This window comes from Pongo abelii, chromosome 9 (assembly GCF_028885655.2).
Source record: "Pongo abelii isolate AG06213 chromosome 9, NHGRI_mPonAbe1-v2.0_pri, whole genome shotgun sequence".
Classification (NCBI taxonomy): Eukaryota; Metazoa; Chordata; class Mammalia; order Primates; family Hominidae; genus Pongo; species Pongo abelii.
In genome coordinates, this window is record NC_071994.2 from 32,795,474 (window position 1) to 32,812,107 (window position 16,634).

Genomic DNA, 16,634 nt, shown 5'->3' on the forward strand with positions numbered 1-16,634 from the left:
AAACGAGCAAAGCCTCCAAGTAATTTGGGACTATGTGAAAAGACCAAATCTACGTATGATTGGTGTACCTGAAAGTGACGGGGAGAATGGAACCAAGTTGGAAAACACTCTGCAGGATATTATCCAGGAGAACTTTCCCAATCTAGCAAGGCAGGCCAACATTCAGATTCAGGAAATACAGCGAATGCCACAAAGATACTCCTCGAGAAGAGCAACTCCAAGACACATAATTGTCAGATTCACCAAAGTTGAAATGAAGGAAAAAATGTTAAGGGCAGCCAGAGAGAAAGGTCGGGTTACCCTCAAAGGGAAGCCCATCAGACTAACAGCGGATCTCTCGGCAGAAACCCTACAAGCCAGAAGAGAGTGGGGGCCAATATTCAACATTCTTAAAGAAAAGAATTGTCAACCCAGAATTTCATATCCAGCCAAACTAAGCTTCATAAGTGAAGGAGAAATAAAATACTTTACAGACAAGCAAATGCTGAGAGATTTTGTCACCACCAGGCCTGCCCTAAAAGAGCTCCTGAAGGAAACACTAAACATGGAAAGGCACAACTGGTACCAGCCGCTGCAAAATCATGCCAAAATGTAAAGACCATCGAGACTAGGAAGAGACTGCATCAACTAATGAGCAAAATAACCAGCTAACATCATAATGACAGGATCAAATTCACACATAACAATATTAACTTTAAAAGTAAATGGACTAAATGCTCCAATTAAAAGACACAGACTGGCAAATTGGATAAAGACTCAAGATCCATCAGTGTGCTGTATTCAGGAAACCCATCTCACATGCAGAGACACACATAGACTCAAAATAAAAGAATGGAGGAAGATCTACCAAGCAAATGGAAAACAAAAAAAGGCAGGGGTTGCAATCCTAGTCTCTGATAAAACGGACTTTAAACCAACAAAGATCAAAAAAGACAAAGAAGGCCATTACATAATGGTAAAGGGATCAACTCAACAAGAAGAGCTAACTATCCTAAATATATATGCACCCAATACAGGAGCACCCAGATTCATAAAGCAAGTCCTGAGTGACCTACAAAGATACTTAGACTCCCACACATTAATAATGGGAGACTTTAACACCCCACTGTCAACATTAGACAGATCAACGAGACAGAAAGTCAACAAGGATACCCAGGAATTGAACTCAGCTCTGCACCAAGCGGACCTAATAGACATCTACAGAACTCTCCACCCCAAATCAACAGAATATACATTTTTTTCGGCACCACACCACACCTATTCCAAAATTGACCACATAGTTGGAAGTAAAGCTCTCCTCAGTAAATGTAAAAGAACAGAAATTATAACAAACTATCTCTCAGATCACAGTGCAATCAAACGAACTCAGGATTAAGAATCTCACTCAAAACCGCTCAACTACATGGAAACTGAACAACCTGCTCCTGAATGACTACTGGGTACATAACGAAATGAAGGCAGAAATAAAGATGTTCTTTGAAACCAATGAGAACCAAGACACAACATACCAGAATCTCTGGGATGCATTCAAAGCAGTGTGTAGAGGGAAATTTATAGCACCAAATGCCCACAAGAGAAAGCAGGAAAGATCCAAAATTGACACCCTAACATCACAATTAAAAGAACTAGAAAAGCAAGAGCAAACACATTCAAAAGCTAGCAGAAGGCAAGAAATAACTAAAATCAGAGCAGAACTGAAGGAAATAGAGACACAAAAAACCCTTCAAAAAATTAATGAATCCAGGAGCTGGTTTTTTGAAAGGATCAACAAACTTGATAGACCGCTAGCAAGATTAATAAAGAAAAAAAGAGAGAAGAATCAAATAGATGCAATAAAAAATGATAAAGGGGATATCACCACCGATCCCACAGAAATACAAACTACCATCAGAGAATACTACAAACACCTCTACGCAAATAAACTAGAAAATCTAGAAGAAATGGATAATTTCCTCAACAAATACACCCTCCCAAGACTAAACCAGGAAGAAGTTGAATCTCTGAATAGACCAATAACAGGAGCTGAAATTGTGGCAATAATCAATAGCTTACCAACCAAAAAAAGTCCGGGACCAGATGGATTCACAGCCGAATTCTACCAGAGGTACAAGGAGGAACTGGTACCATTCCTTCTGAAACTATTCCAATCAATAGAAAAAGAGGGAATCCTCCTTAACTCATTTTATGAGGCCAGCATCATCCTGATACCAAAGCCGGGTGGAGACACAACCAAAAAAGAGAATTTTAGACCAATATCCTTGATGAACATTGATGCAAAAATCCTCAATAAAATACTGGCAAACCGAATCCAGCAGCACATCAAAAAGCTTATCCACCATGATCAAGTGGGCTTCATCCCTGGGATGCAAGGCTGGTTCAAAATATGCAAATCAATAAATGTAATCCAGCATATAAACAGAACCAAAGGCAAAAACCACATAACTATCTCAATAGATGCAGAAAAGGCCTTTGACAAAATTCAACAACCTTTCATACTAAAAACTCTCAATAAATTAGGTATTGATGGGATGTATCTCAAAATAATAAGAGCTATCTATGACAAACCCACAGCCAATGTCATACTGAATGGGCAAAAATTGGAAGCATTCCCTTTGAAAACTGGCACAAGACAGGGATGCCCTCTCTCACCACTTCTATTCAACATAGTGTTGGAAGTTATGGCCAGGGCAATTAGGCAGGAGAAGGAAATCAAGGGTATTCAATTAGGAAAAGAGGAAGTCAAATTGTCTCTGTTTGCAGATGACATGATTGTATATCTAGAAAACCCCATTGTCTCAGCCCAAAATCTCCTTAAGCTGATAAGCAACTTCAGCAAAGTCTCAGGATACAAAATCAATGTACAAAAATCACAAGCATTCTTATACACCAATAACAGACAAACAGAGAGCCAAATCATGAGTGAACTCCCATTCACAATTGCTTCAAAGAGAATAAAATACCTAGGAGTCCAACTTACAAGGGATGTGAAGGACCTCTTCAAGGAGAAATACAAACCACTGCTCAAGGAAATAAAAGAGGATACAAACAAATGGAAGAACATTCCATGCTCATGGTGAGGAAGAATCAATATCGCGAAAATGGCCATACTGCCCAAGGTAATTTACAGATTCAATGCCATCCCCATCAAGCTACCAATGACTTTCTTCACAGAATTGGAAAAACTACTTTAAAGTTCATATGGAACCAAAAAAGAGCCCGCATTGCCAAGTCAATCCTACGCCAAAAGAACAAAGCTGGAGGCATCACGCTACCTGACTTCAAACTATACTACAAGGCTACAGTAACCAAAACAGCATGGTACTGGTACCAAAACAGAGATATAGATCAATGGAACAGAACAGAGCCCTCAGAAATAATGCCGCATATCTACAACTATCTGATCTTTGACAAACCTGAGAAAAACAAGCAATGGGGAAAGGATTCCCTATTTAATAAATGGTGCTGGGAAAACTGGCTAGCCATATGTAGAAAGCTGAAACTGGATCCCTTCCTTACACCTTATACAAAAATCAATTCAAGATGGATTAAAGACTTAAACGTTAGACCTAAAACCATAAAAACCATAGAAGAAAACCTAGGCATTACCATTCAGGACATAGGCATGGGCAAGGACTTCATGTCTAAAACACCAAAAGCAATGGCAACAAAAGCCAAAATTGACAAATGGGATCTAATTAAACTCAAGAGCTTCTGCACAGCAAAAGAAACTACCATCAGAGTGAACAGGCAACCTACAATATGGGAGAAAATTTTCGCAACCTACTCATCTGACAAAGGGCTAATATCCAGAATCTACAATGAACTCAAACAAATTTACAAGAAAAAAACAAACAACCCCATCAAAAAGTGGGCAAAGGACATGAACAGACACTTCTCAAAAGAAGACATTTATGCAGCCAAAAAACACATGAAAAAATGCTCACCATCACTGGCCATCAGAGAAATGCAAATCAAAACCACAATGAGATACCATCTCACACCAGTTAGAATGGCAATCATTAAAAAGTCAGGAAACAACAGGTACTGGAGAGGATGTGGAGAAATAGGAACACTTTTACACTGTTGGTGGGACTGTAAACTAGTTCAACCCTTGTGGAAGTCAGTGTGTCAATTCCTCAGGGATCTAGAACTAGAAATTTCATTTGACCCAGCCATCCCATTACTGGGTATATATCCAAAGGACTATAAATTATGCTGCTATAAAGACACATGCATACGTATGTTTATTGCAGCATTATTCACAATAGCAAAGACTTGGAACCAACCCAAATGTCCAACAATGATAGACTGGATTAAGAAAATGTGGCACATATACACTATGGAATACTATGCAGCCATAAAAAATGATGAGTTCATGTCCTTTGTAGGGACATGGATGAAATTGGAAATCATCATTCTCAGTAAACTATCGCAAGAACAAAAAACCAAACACCGCATATTCTCACTCATAGGTGGGAATTGAACAATGAGAACACATGGACACAGGAAGGGGAACATCACACTTTGGAGACTGTTGTGGGGTGGAGGGAGGGGGGAGGGATAGCATTGGGAGATATACCTAATGCTAGATGACGAGTTGGTGGGTGCAGCACACCAGCATGGCACATGTATACATATGTAACTAACCTGCACATTGCACACATGTACCATAAAACCTAAAGTATAATAATAATAAATAAATAAATTTTAAAAAAATTAATAACAGCTCTTTAGCAGAACAAAAGATTATAGAAAGAGTGGTAAGTTTTGAATTTAAGGAAATGAATGTAAGTTTGAACAATAAAATGTATTAATTATAGACAAGTCTAAAAAATGCCCTGTCTCAATATATGGCAATCTGCATTATACATTATAATTTATACCAGTTTGTAGTAATTAAAAATAAATCTAGTTTTATGATTTCAGTGTTACATATTAATGAGAACTAGTATGATCAATTATCTGGTATACATCTTTTAATTAATTGCTTTAATGAATAAATAAGCACATTTATAATTAGCATCCGTTTTGCAAATAAGCGCAAAAAAAACTGTGAAAATTTTTTCTTTTTATGAAATGAAAAAAAATTCTCCAGAAGTCCTGTTTAGAAGGTCAATTTGATTGTCAAACACTGCATAAAAATCTGCTTAAAACTCCCTGTGGAAACAAAAATGGTGCAAAAGCGGGCTTGAATTCAGCCCCATCTGAATTTCATGCAATATGCCTTTGAAATACAAATTTTGAATTGTGGAAAAAAAAAAAAAGAAAATACATATTGAAGTATTTAGTGGTAAAGACGCATGATGTCTGCAACTTACTCTCAAATGGGCCAGAAAAAAATATACATCATATATATCCATATCCACATGTTAGTAAAGAGAGCAAGCACATGACAAAATAAATAGAGCAAAATCTGGGTAAAGAGTAAACTGGAGTTACTTATACTATTTTTGTAACTTTCTGCAACATAGTATTATATCAAAGTAAAAATTTACAAATAAGTATACATATATTCCTAGGATGAGTCATACAGGAGCGTCTCAGGTAATACCTTCATTACAAGTTATTCAGTAGCTGAGAGCAAGAATTGGGCACTCTCACTTCTTCACCCCAACCTGAGGACCCCCACATGAAGATGAGGAAGAAGTGGAAGACATTAAATTCAAACTTCACCTACATCACCGTTTTACCTCGGACCCAGTGACTTTTGCAGAAACAAATTGAGACACAGAGAAGTTAAATAGATTAAAAGATAGAAATATGGATTAGGGCCAGGCACGGTGGCTCACACCTGTAATCCTAGCACTTTGGGAGGCCGAGGCAGGTGGATTGCCTGAGCTCAGGAGTTCGAGACCAGCCTGGGCAACATGGCGAAATCCTGTCTCTACTAAAAATACAAAATATTAGCTGGGCATGGTGTTGCATGCCTGTAATTCCAGCTACTCAGGAGGCTGAGGCAGGAGAATCTCTTGAACCCAGGAGGCGGAGGTTGCAGTGAGCCAAGATCATGCCACTGCACTCCAGCTTGGGTGGCAGAGCAAGACTCCTGTCTTAAAAAGGAAGAAAGAAATACAGCTTGGGATGGCAACTCACACCTGTAAGTACAGACCTCTGGAAAACTGAAGCAGGAGGATTTCTTGAGCCCAGGAGTTCAAGACCAGCCTGGACAACATAGTGAGACCTCATCTTTACAAAAAAAAATAAAAATTAGCTGGGAATGGTGGTGCACACCTATAGTGCCAGCTACTCAGGAGGTTGAGGTGGGAGGATCAGTTGAGCCCAGGAGGTGGAGGTTGATCAGTCCACTGATGATAGCTCACTGCACTCCAACCTGGGCAAGACAGCAAGACCCTGTCTCAATAAATAAATAAGTAAGTTCAAAAGTAGGAATATATAAACAGTTAACCAGACACTCTACACAGAGAAATTACCAAATTATTTTCTTAACCCTTATACATTATGAGATTTAATGTGTTAATACTTATAAAACCCTGAGGTCATCTGACAAAATGTATTCTAAGCTTGCCTTTTATTATCCTGAGATAAGGAATTACTTGACAATGAACATCGTTTCTGACGTTTTTATGACAATATAATTGGTTGACATTAGTTTAAGAAATATCAGTCACAATTTTCAAAATAGGCCCTGATTTTATGTCTGCCTTTGGTGATGTTTGGAACACACCATGTCTTGCGCTATTAAGTTTACAGATTATTCTGTGTATTGTTCTGTTAGCAAGAACTCTAACAACACAAGTCTTGACGTCTGAAGTTAATTAAGTGCAAGAAAGCACCCTATCTTGTAACAACTTGCATTCCTCAAACATCTGAGCTTCTGTTATTTGAGTGACCTCAGTAATCATCAACCCTAAAGTAACCCTTGAGCAAGGGAAAGCAGGGTGTTAGAAAGGAGCTGGGGCAGCTGAAGCCCACAACAACAACAACAAAAAGATGCCAAAAGTGCCAGTCATCAAAACTCTTGAGTGCTGTAATGAACCCTCCAGGGAGAATGATTCAGCAGTGGCTGACCCTAGGCTACATGGACAGATTCAACGTACGTTTATGGTCAAAAGCATTGCACTGGCTGGGGGCAGAGGAGGTGTGTGGTTTGTAACAGAAAAAGGCATTTGTCCTCCTTACATCATATTACCCTGTGTTATTACTCTCTGCCCCTCTCAAACATAGCAACACGAAAGCTCTGTGACCTAAAGATGAAAAGAAATCATTTGCAAAGGTCAAACATTTGTGTGTTATGAAACACAAAAGTCTATGAAATCCATCACATGCATTGTGAAACCAAAGTCAAGGTTCTATTTGTTCTGTGCCAGTTCAGTGTAGGAAGAAAAAGAAGTGATGAGGCATATTTTTAAAGACAAAAACTTAAAAAAAATGGACAAAATTATGACTGCAGACATGTGGAGAGTCCTATCTACACCCTGTCAGATGGTCCAAACACTCCACTCCCAACCATTTAGCCACACTTTTCATCTGTTTATGGCTACATCTAGGAAATCAAAAGCAGATGACAACATCATCACTGCAGCCAATGTTTGTAGCAAATATTCCCTCTCTCCAAAGGCTTAGAAATTTGTGAACGTGGAGCCAGGAAGACGGAATCATAATTAAATGCAGATGTGCTATCATTTTATGCTATTATGCACCTAAAAGAAACAATGACCTGGAGTGCAAAACCAGTGTCTCCCTGAGAGAGCCCCAAATGGCACAGTCGGGCTAAGGACAGATTTCACTGTGGGAACCTGGCTGTGAAGGAAGGCCTAGAAGGAAACTAAAGAGATAAACATTGAAATTAGAGAGTCTGCTTTCATCAATTTAAAAAAAGAAGAAACAAAGATATTAGAGAAAACTCATATTGATCAAGACTAGATCTCAGCTCTGAAATTCTGAGGAAAGTACTGTTTGTCCAGAATAAAAGGAGGGAATTTGCAAAATCCAAAGAATAGTGGATAAGGCATGGATTAAAATAGCTTCAGGCCAGGCACAGTGGCTCACTCCTGTAATCCCAACACTTTGGGAGGCTGAAGCCAGAGGATCGCTTGAGCCCAGGAGTTTTGAGACCAGCCTGGGCAACATAGTGAGACCCTGTCTCCAAAAAAAAAAATTAAAACTTAGCTGAGCATCATTGCACATGCCTGTAGTCCCAGTTACTCTGGAGGCTAAGGTGAGAGGATTGCTTGAGCCTAGGAGGTTGAGGCTGCCATGAGCTGTGATTGTGCCACTACACTCCAGCCTGGGTGACAGAGTGAGACCCTGTCTCAAAAACAACAAATAAACAAAAAATAGCAGCTTTGGTAGAAGCACATTTATCCAGAGGTGGAGGGAAGGAGGCCTGGCTACAAGAAACCTTCATGCTCAACTGGCAAATTCAGCTCTGATTGTAAAGTATAAAAGGAAGTATTTTTAGAGCAACACTTACTCAGGAAACAGTAAAACTGAACATTGTGTTTCATCATAACTGGTTCTAACTTGCTGTGGCTGATTAGGACCATAAATTTTGAGTGATTCAGGTATGCCAGACCCTCAAAGAATCTAACTGAAAACTGTTTATTGACCAATGAACCACAGGACTTGTTTTAACCAACATACAGGCCTGTGGACTCTTTCCTCTCTATCCACAGTGCTAGTTTTCAATCCTTAAATTGTGGCCGTTAACAACCCCTGATTTTTCCCCCCTCAGTGAAACTACTCAATCAACTTTTTTCTATAAAATATGTTCCATTGTCTGGCAAGTTTTAAAAAGACACTTGATTTTTTTTTAAGCGCTGAGGATCTTTACATATATATGTGTATATACATATATATACACACATATGTATATATACATATATACACACATATGTATATATACATATATACACACATATGTATATATACATATACACACACGTATATATACATATACACACATATGTATACATACATATACACACATATGTATACATACATACACACACATGTATATATACATACACACACATGTATATACAAATACACACACGTATATATACATATACACACATATGTATATATACATATACACACATGTATATATACGTATACAGACATGTATATATACGTATACACACACATGTATATATACGTATACACACACGTATATATACGTATACACACACGTATATATACGTATACACACACGTATATATACGTATACACACGTATATACGTATATACACACGTATATACGTATATACACATATGTATATACGTATATACACATATGTATATATACGTATATACACATATGTATATATACATACACACATATGTATATATACATACACACATATGTATACATACACACATATGTATACATACACATATACACACATACGTATACATACACATATACACACATATGTATATATACACATATACACACATGTATGTATATATACATATACACATGTATGTATATATACATATACACATATGTATATATACACATATACACATATATGTATATATACACATATACACATATGTATATACACGTATATACACATATGTATATACACACATATACACATATATGTATATACACACATATACACATATATGTATATACACACATATGTACACAGATATGTATATATACATATACACATATGTGTGTATATACATATGTGTATATACGTATATACACATATGTATATACACACATATGTATATGTATATACGTATATACACACATATGTATATGTATATACGTATATATACATATGTGTGTGTATATATACATATACACACATATGTGTATATATACATATACACACATATGTGTATATACATATACACACATATGTGTGTATATATACATATATATATTTTCAATAGCTTTAAGGGTACAAGTGGTTTTTGGTTTCATGGATGAATTGTATAGTGGTGAAGTCTGAATTTTCAGTGCACCCATCACCCAAGTAGTGTTCTTTGTACCCAATAAGCAGTTTGTCATCCCTCACTTCACTTCCACCCTCCCCCTTCTGAGTCTCAAATGTTCATTATACCACTCTGTATGTCCTTGCACACAAATAGCTTAGCTCCCACTTACAAGTGAGAACATGTGGTATTTGGTTTTCCACTCTTGAGTTACTTCACTTAGAACAATGGCCTCCAGTTTCATCCAGTTTGCTGCAGAAGACTTTCTTTTGTTCTTTTTTATGACTAAGTAGCATTCCATGGTGCATATAGACCATATTTTCTTTATCCATTCATCAGTTGACAAGCATTTAGGTTGATTCCGTATCTTTGCAATTGTGAATTGTGCTGCAGTAAACATATACATGCATGTATCTTTTTGATTTAATGACTTTTTTTTTCCTTTGAGTAAATAGCCAGTTGTGGGATTGCCAGATTGAATAGTAGATCTACTTTTAGTTCTTCAAGAAACTTCCATACTGTTTTCTGTAGAGGTTGTATTAATTTACATTCCCACCAGTAGCATATAAGCATTCCCTTTTCACCACATCCATACCAACATCTATTGTTTTTTGACTTTTTAATAATAGCCATTTTGGCTGGGGTAAGTGATATCTCATTGTGGTTTTAATTTGCATTCCCCTGATGATTAGTAATGTTGCACTTTTTAAAAATATGTTTGTTGACTATTTGTATATCTTCTTTTGAGAAATGTCTATTCATGTTCTTTGCCCACTTTTTGATGGGATTATTTGCTTTTTTCTTGCTGATTTGTTTGAATTCCTTGTCGATTCTGGATATAAATCGTTTGTTGGATGCATGGTTTGCAACTATTTTCTCCCATTCTGTGGATTGTATGTTTACTCTGATGATGATGATGATGATGATGATGATTATTATTATTATTATTATTATTGCTGTACAGAAGCTTTTTCGTTTTTGTTGCATTTGCTTTTGGGGTCAGTCATAAATTTTTTATGTAGACCAATGTCCAGAGGAGTCTTTTCAAGGTTTTCTTCTAGAATTTTTATGGTTTCAGGTCTTAGATTTAAAGATCTTAATCAAATATCTTTTTTTAAAAAAAGAGGAACGTGAACAAGAAAGATAAAGGATGACGTGTGTAAAAATCTAAAGGTGACTCTAGCCCCTAAAAGCTGTATAAAGAAGGGTAGAGTTTGGAAAGTGCCAGCTAATGCTTCCCCATCCCAGGTGTGAGGCAAGGACAATGGAAGGGATGTGAGTACACAGGGATCATTAAGAGATATGTGGCCTCTTTGGATGTAATTCCTGGAGTCCCAGCCACCACTACGGGCCCCTACCTCCATCCCAATGCTTTGGATTTCCTGGTTACAACAGCAGTGGGAAAACTGAAAATCCATTTTTTTTTTTTTTTTTTTTTTTTTTTGAGCTGGTGTCTTACTCTGTCGCCCAGGCTGAAGTTCAGTGACACCATCTTGGCTCACTGCAACCTCCACCTCCAGATTCAAGTGATTCTCATGCCTCAGCGTCCCATGTAGCTGGGATTACAGACACCCACCCCCATGCCCAGCTAATTTTTGTATTTTTAGTGGAGACAGGGCTTCACCATGTTAGCCAGGCTGGTCTCAAACTCCTGACTTCAGGTGATCCACCCACCTTGGCCTCCCAAAGTGCTAGGATTACAGACATGCCCGGCCTGAAAAGCTATTCTTGCAAGAGCTGTTGGTTCGACTCTTCACTTGGAGTCCAGGTTTCTACTGCCAGGGGCACCACCACATCCTGGCATCTCTCCTAGTACCACACCATCGTCACCACGGCAACTGTTGCCTCCTCTCATTTAGTTGCCATCACCTCTACAAGCTTTCACTGCCCCAGTGAGGTACCTCTCCCAATCATGTTGATGTGCCCACAATACAGGGAGACCAACCATCCTGGTTTACCTGGGACAGAGGGGTTTCCTGGGATGTGGGACTTTCAGTGTTAAAATGGGAAAAGTCCCTGGCAAATCAGGATAGTTGGTCACCTTACGACCATAGTTGCCACAACTGCCACCGCCACTGACTGTGTCTTTGAAGTCGAGGTGGGAACAGTGGAGCATACTTCTGTCCTATGAAACAGTGCTAGGGCAGCTTTTACTTCCACCTTGAGTGCCCTGCCAGGCCCTCAGGGGAAATTCACACATCTCCATTTCCTTGAATGGAATCATGCAACCCTAGGAGGCTGCACTGCCTTCCCTCAGGCCATTTCTCGGTGACAGCTGTGTCCACCCCACTGTCACCCCAGCGATGTTGGCTCCAGGCTGAATCTGCCCATCTTTCCCGCTCCGTTATCTCTGAGGAGGACCTTCACCACACAACCTGAGGAAGGCAAACTGGACTTAAAACTTACTGCGATTGTCTATACGTGTGCACCAATATAATCCATAAAATACTCACGATTTTTAACCGTAAAATCTGCTCAAGTGTTAATGCTAAATGCTAAAGGGTGGAGAAACAATGCTTTCAGATAGTTTTTTTCAAAGAAAGAAATGAAATCTTTAAAAGAGAAATTTGTTAATCTCACCAAAAGCCTCTTTTTTAAAAAATTGAAATGATACTAATATGCTGTTTTCATAAAGCCATATATATTCACTTAAAGTGCTTTAGAAAATGGAGAAAATGATATAAATTTAACCTCCCAAAATCACCCCCAAATTTTACCATCCCAAGATAACTATTGTTAACATTTTTTCACAATTTGATGTATACTCTTCTAGTTTTATCTATGAATGTTTATGCACTTAAATATAGAAGGCTTTAAATAAAATGAGATCATATATATTATTTACAAATACTACATATATACATACTATATAACTTGTGCTTCTCACTTAATATGTCATAAACGTCTTTCCATGTTGACAAATAAAAATCTCCATGATCATTTTTAACGGCTACGTGATATCCCATGTATTCCACAGTATTCCATGGATGTTTATTCTAGGCCTTCTTAGCTGGGGTAGATAGCAGCAGAAATTCCCCAAGGAGAAGCTTTTAAGAAAGCATTTATCTTAAGGGCTGCCTCCACTTCATTGCAGTGTTGACATCTCTTAAAAGCCTGCCAAAACTCCAATTCCCACAGTTGTTTACAGAGTAGCCCATAAAATAAGATATCTGAAATGGCGTCTTTATCAAACATCACCAAAAAGAGGAAATAGAAAACCCAGAGGCACTCTGGTCTAATAGCCGTGATTCTTGTAAGTGGATTATTCCAGAAAACAAAAACAAAGAGGGGAAAGTAACTGAACTGCCAAACACTGGCAGTGCAATCCAAAGAGGTGAAAAGCAAATTCACACAAGCTAAATAAAGAAACTAGCAATCAGGAAGGAAGCACAGGGGAAATCACAAGAGAAAGCAGAAGAGCAGCCCTTGAGATACGAAAGGGGAGGCAAACATGAGAAGGGTTCTTCAGAACTTGGAGATCACTGTAGATAATAGCAGAAACACGGCCCGGCACGGTGGCTCATGCCTGTAATCCCAACACTTTGGGAGGCCAAGGTGGGCAGATTACCTGAGGTCAAGAGTTCGAGACCCACCTGGCCAACATGGTGAAAACCCATCTCTACTAAAAATACAAAAATTAGCCGGGCATGGTGGCACGTGCCTGTAATCCCAGCTACTCAGAAGGCTGAGGCAGGAGAATCACTTGAACTTGGGAGGCAGAGGTTGCAGTGAGCCGAGATCACGTCACTGCACTCCAGCCTTGGTGACAGAGTGAGACTTCATCTCAAAAAAAAAAAAAACCCACAAAGCAGATGCATGAAGAAAGAGAAACAAAGGTATAGGAAACAAATGCAGGAATGCAGATTAATACTTACATGTCTTTTTTGGTCAAGGCTTTTAGTTGTGAAATATTTTATACTTAAAAATTTGAATATGATATAATTTGTATATATGCAATACATACACATATTATAGAGAATAATAAAATCAAACATCTGTGATTCACCACTCAGCCTAAATAGAACCTTACCAATATGGGTAAAACCTTTTGCATATCCTTCCCTGATATTCCCCTTCCTCTCCCTTGCTTTCTTTTATGGTTTAGTCACACATATGTGTTCTATACATAATATATAGGGGGGAGAGTTAACCTGTTTTTAACTTTACATAAATGTTATGTGTTCTTTTGTAAACAGGAAACCTGCCTGAACAAAGTCCATCTTTAAGATTTAGAATGTCTGAGTATGTGTCATCAGTGGTGGGGGAGGCAAAACGAAAGTCCCCTTGCATGAAGGCTAAGATGTCTCCTATTAACCACATAAACTGGGTGCCCTGTTGGAAGTTGGATGTATATGTATCTGTACATGTCTAGTAAACTCGTAGAAAGGTCTAACACAAATTTTTCTGCAGGGCCCTGAGAATCCTCTTATGAAATGATTCATTCTAGAAAGAGCATGAATTGCTGGACCCAGGAATAAAGCCTGAGCTAGGAAGGAGAAGCGGTGATTCTGTGCTGTGCAACCACTGGGTGCAAGTTTAATCCCAAGGGAGATACAGTGCTATAAAACAAAAGATGGAAGACTTCTTCCCCTATATTCTGTAACACACTGGAGCCCAGGCAACACTGCTATGACGCGCCATCATAACAGATAGCAACATAAAAGCGAGAGAGCCATTCTTCCACACTCTACCCATGATGGCACCAGTTGGGCCTGGGGTTCACATGGTGCCCAGTGCCACCGACCAGAAACAATGGGAGACTCCCTGGGACCCAGAAAAACAAAGTAGCAGCAGTCCTGGCCAGTTTAGATACCACTTTAATATCTTTCCTTGCTGGGATTCTCATAAATATCTGGGAGGAGACTTGGTAGTGGTTTGGACTTCTGTATCTGATGAAGAAGTGAAATTTGGGTATTGATGTCAATGTGGTTCTGTTTTCATCCTGAGGCTGGTGAGGTCTGAAGAAATTTCAAATTACAACCATAATATGTCAGAAGGTAACCTAGAGAAAAAGTAAAGCACTGTTTGGGAAATACAGAGCTAATTCAGTTTGCCTGGAACTTAGAATCTATGGAAGTTATTGGAGAAGTTATTGGCATGAAAGGTAGGTTCGTTCAAGGTGCTATGCTACCAACCTGGAAGTCCAGGCTAAGGGGTATGGACTTTTAAGACTTATTCAATAGGAAAAGGAGAAGTGCTGAAAATGTTTTAACATACAATGGCATGCTCAAAACTGTGTTTTAGGAAGATTAATTTTCCAACAAGATCAAAAAAGATCATAAAATGGAGAGAGCAAATGAAGATCAGAAAACAAGTTCAACCACCTCTGAAAGAGTCCAGGTCAGCCGAAATAAGGGCAGTTGCTATGGGATTGATTCAAGAGCAACTGTGAAGTAGAATTGATGAGGACTTGGCATTACATCAGACACATCACCAAATGATATTTGCAATCACACAATATACCCATGTAAAAAACCTACACGTTTACCCCCTGAATCTCAAATAAAAGTTGAAATTATTTTTAAAAAATAAAATAAAGAGCAAATAACTGATTTCATTCACAATGAAAAAAATTTCCAAATAATGATATGCTATGACATGCTAATATATATTAAACTTTCTGAAATTTAATGCAATTGAAATTGAATCCATAATGACACCTGGAAAATCTGTACCTGTTAAATTCTTCAGTGTTGTCATAACTTGAGTATGAAAGCCCTAAAAGAGAAACACTTCCTTTATATACATCCTACTTTTTTTTTCTTTTTATTTATTTAAAAGGAAAAAAAATGTACTTAAAAGAGAGGTGAAAATACGTCATTTTCCAGACCTTCAGATTGCTACACTGGTCACATGAACAGAAATCTGAAAACTATACAGATGTCTTGTTCTAAAGAATCTGGGAAGTCAGACCTCAAGTGTCGTTTCTCCAGATTCTGTGTGTTGAGGATTGGAGTGGGAGTTGAAATAGGTCCCTAATCACACGTCTATGAGACATCTGGGGGTAAGAACTGTGGATTTCATGATATTATAGGCTATGAGATTGTTTTATGTACTGGCTATTAGACCTAGGGCCCTGTGAATAGGCTGAGAGTGAGGGCAAGCCTCAAATCTTCCTGAAAGATGACCACTGGCTCTGTTTTGAGATGGCAGTTTCCCTAGTTCAGAGAAAAGGGATTTATACATCAATTGAATAAATCATTCTTCAATTAAGTGATTCCAAAAGGAGATGAAGAAAGCAGCCTCTCCAATAAGCTTAATAATTACACCATTCAAGGGTACATCTCTCCTGTTGGAAAGCCATTCCCAAAGATTAACAGAATAGCTGGTGTCCACTTGCTGAGCAGCATTCCTGTAACCTGTGTCCCAGGATTACGATGTGGTGAGAAGACCCGCTATGTAATAAACTGGAGGAGGAGGAAATCTTCTAATTTCTTTGAACTTTAAGAGTTATAAATAAATGTGTCTTTTAACCATGGGTCTTTTTATTTACTTTTGTTTTTATAGGTAAATATGCTTCTTGTAAAATAGAATACAACAAAATGTAAATGTACAAAAACTTGCTTCTTATTACCCACTCTCACCTGCTTCTTGTAAAATAGAATACAACAAAATATAAATGTACAAAAACTTGCTTCTTATTACCCACTCTCACCCCCAAACTCCTCTCTCTTTCTTTCTCTCTTCCTCTCCTTCTCTCTCTCTCTCTCTCTCTCTCT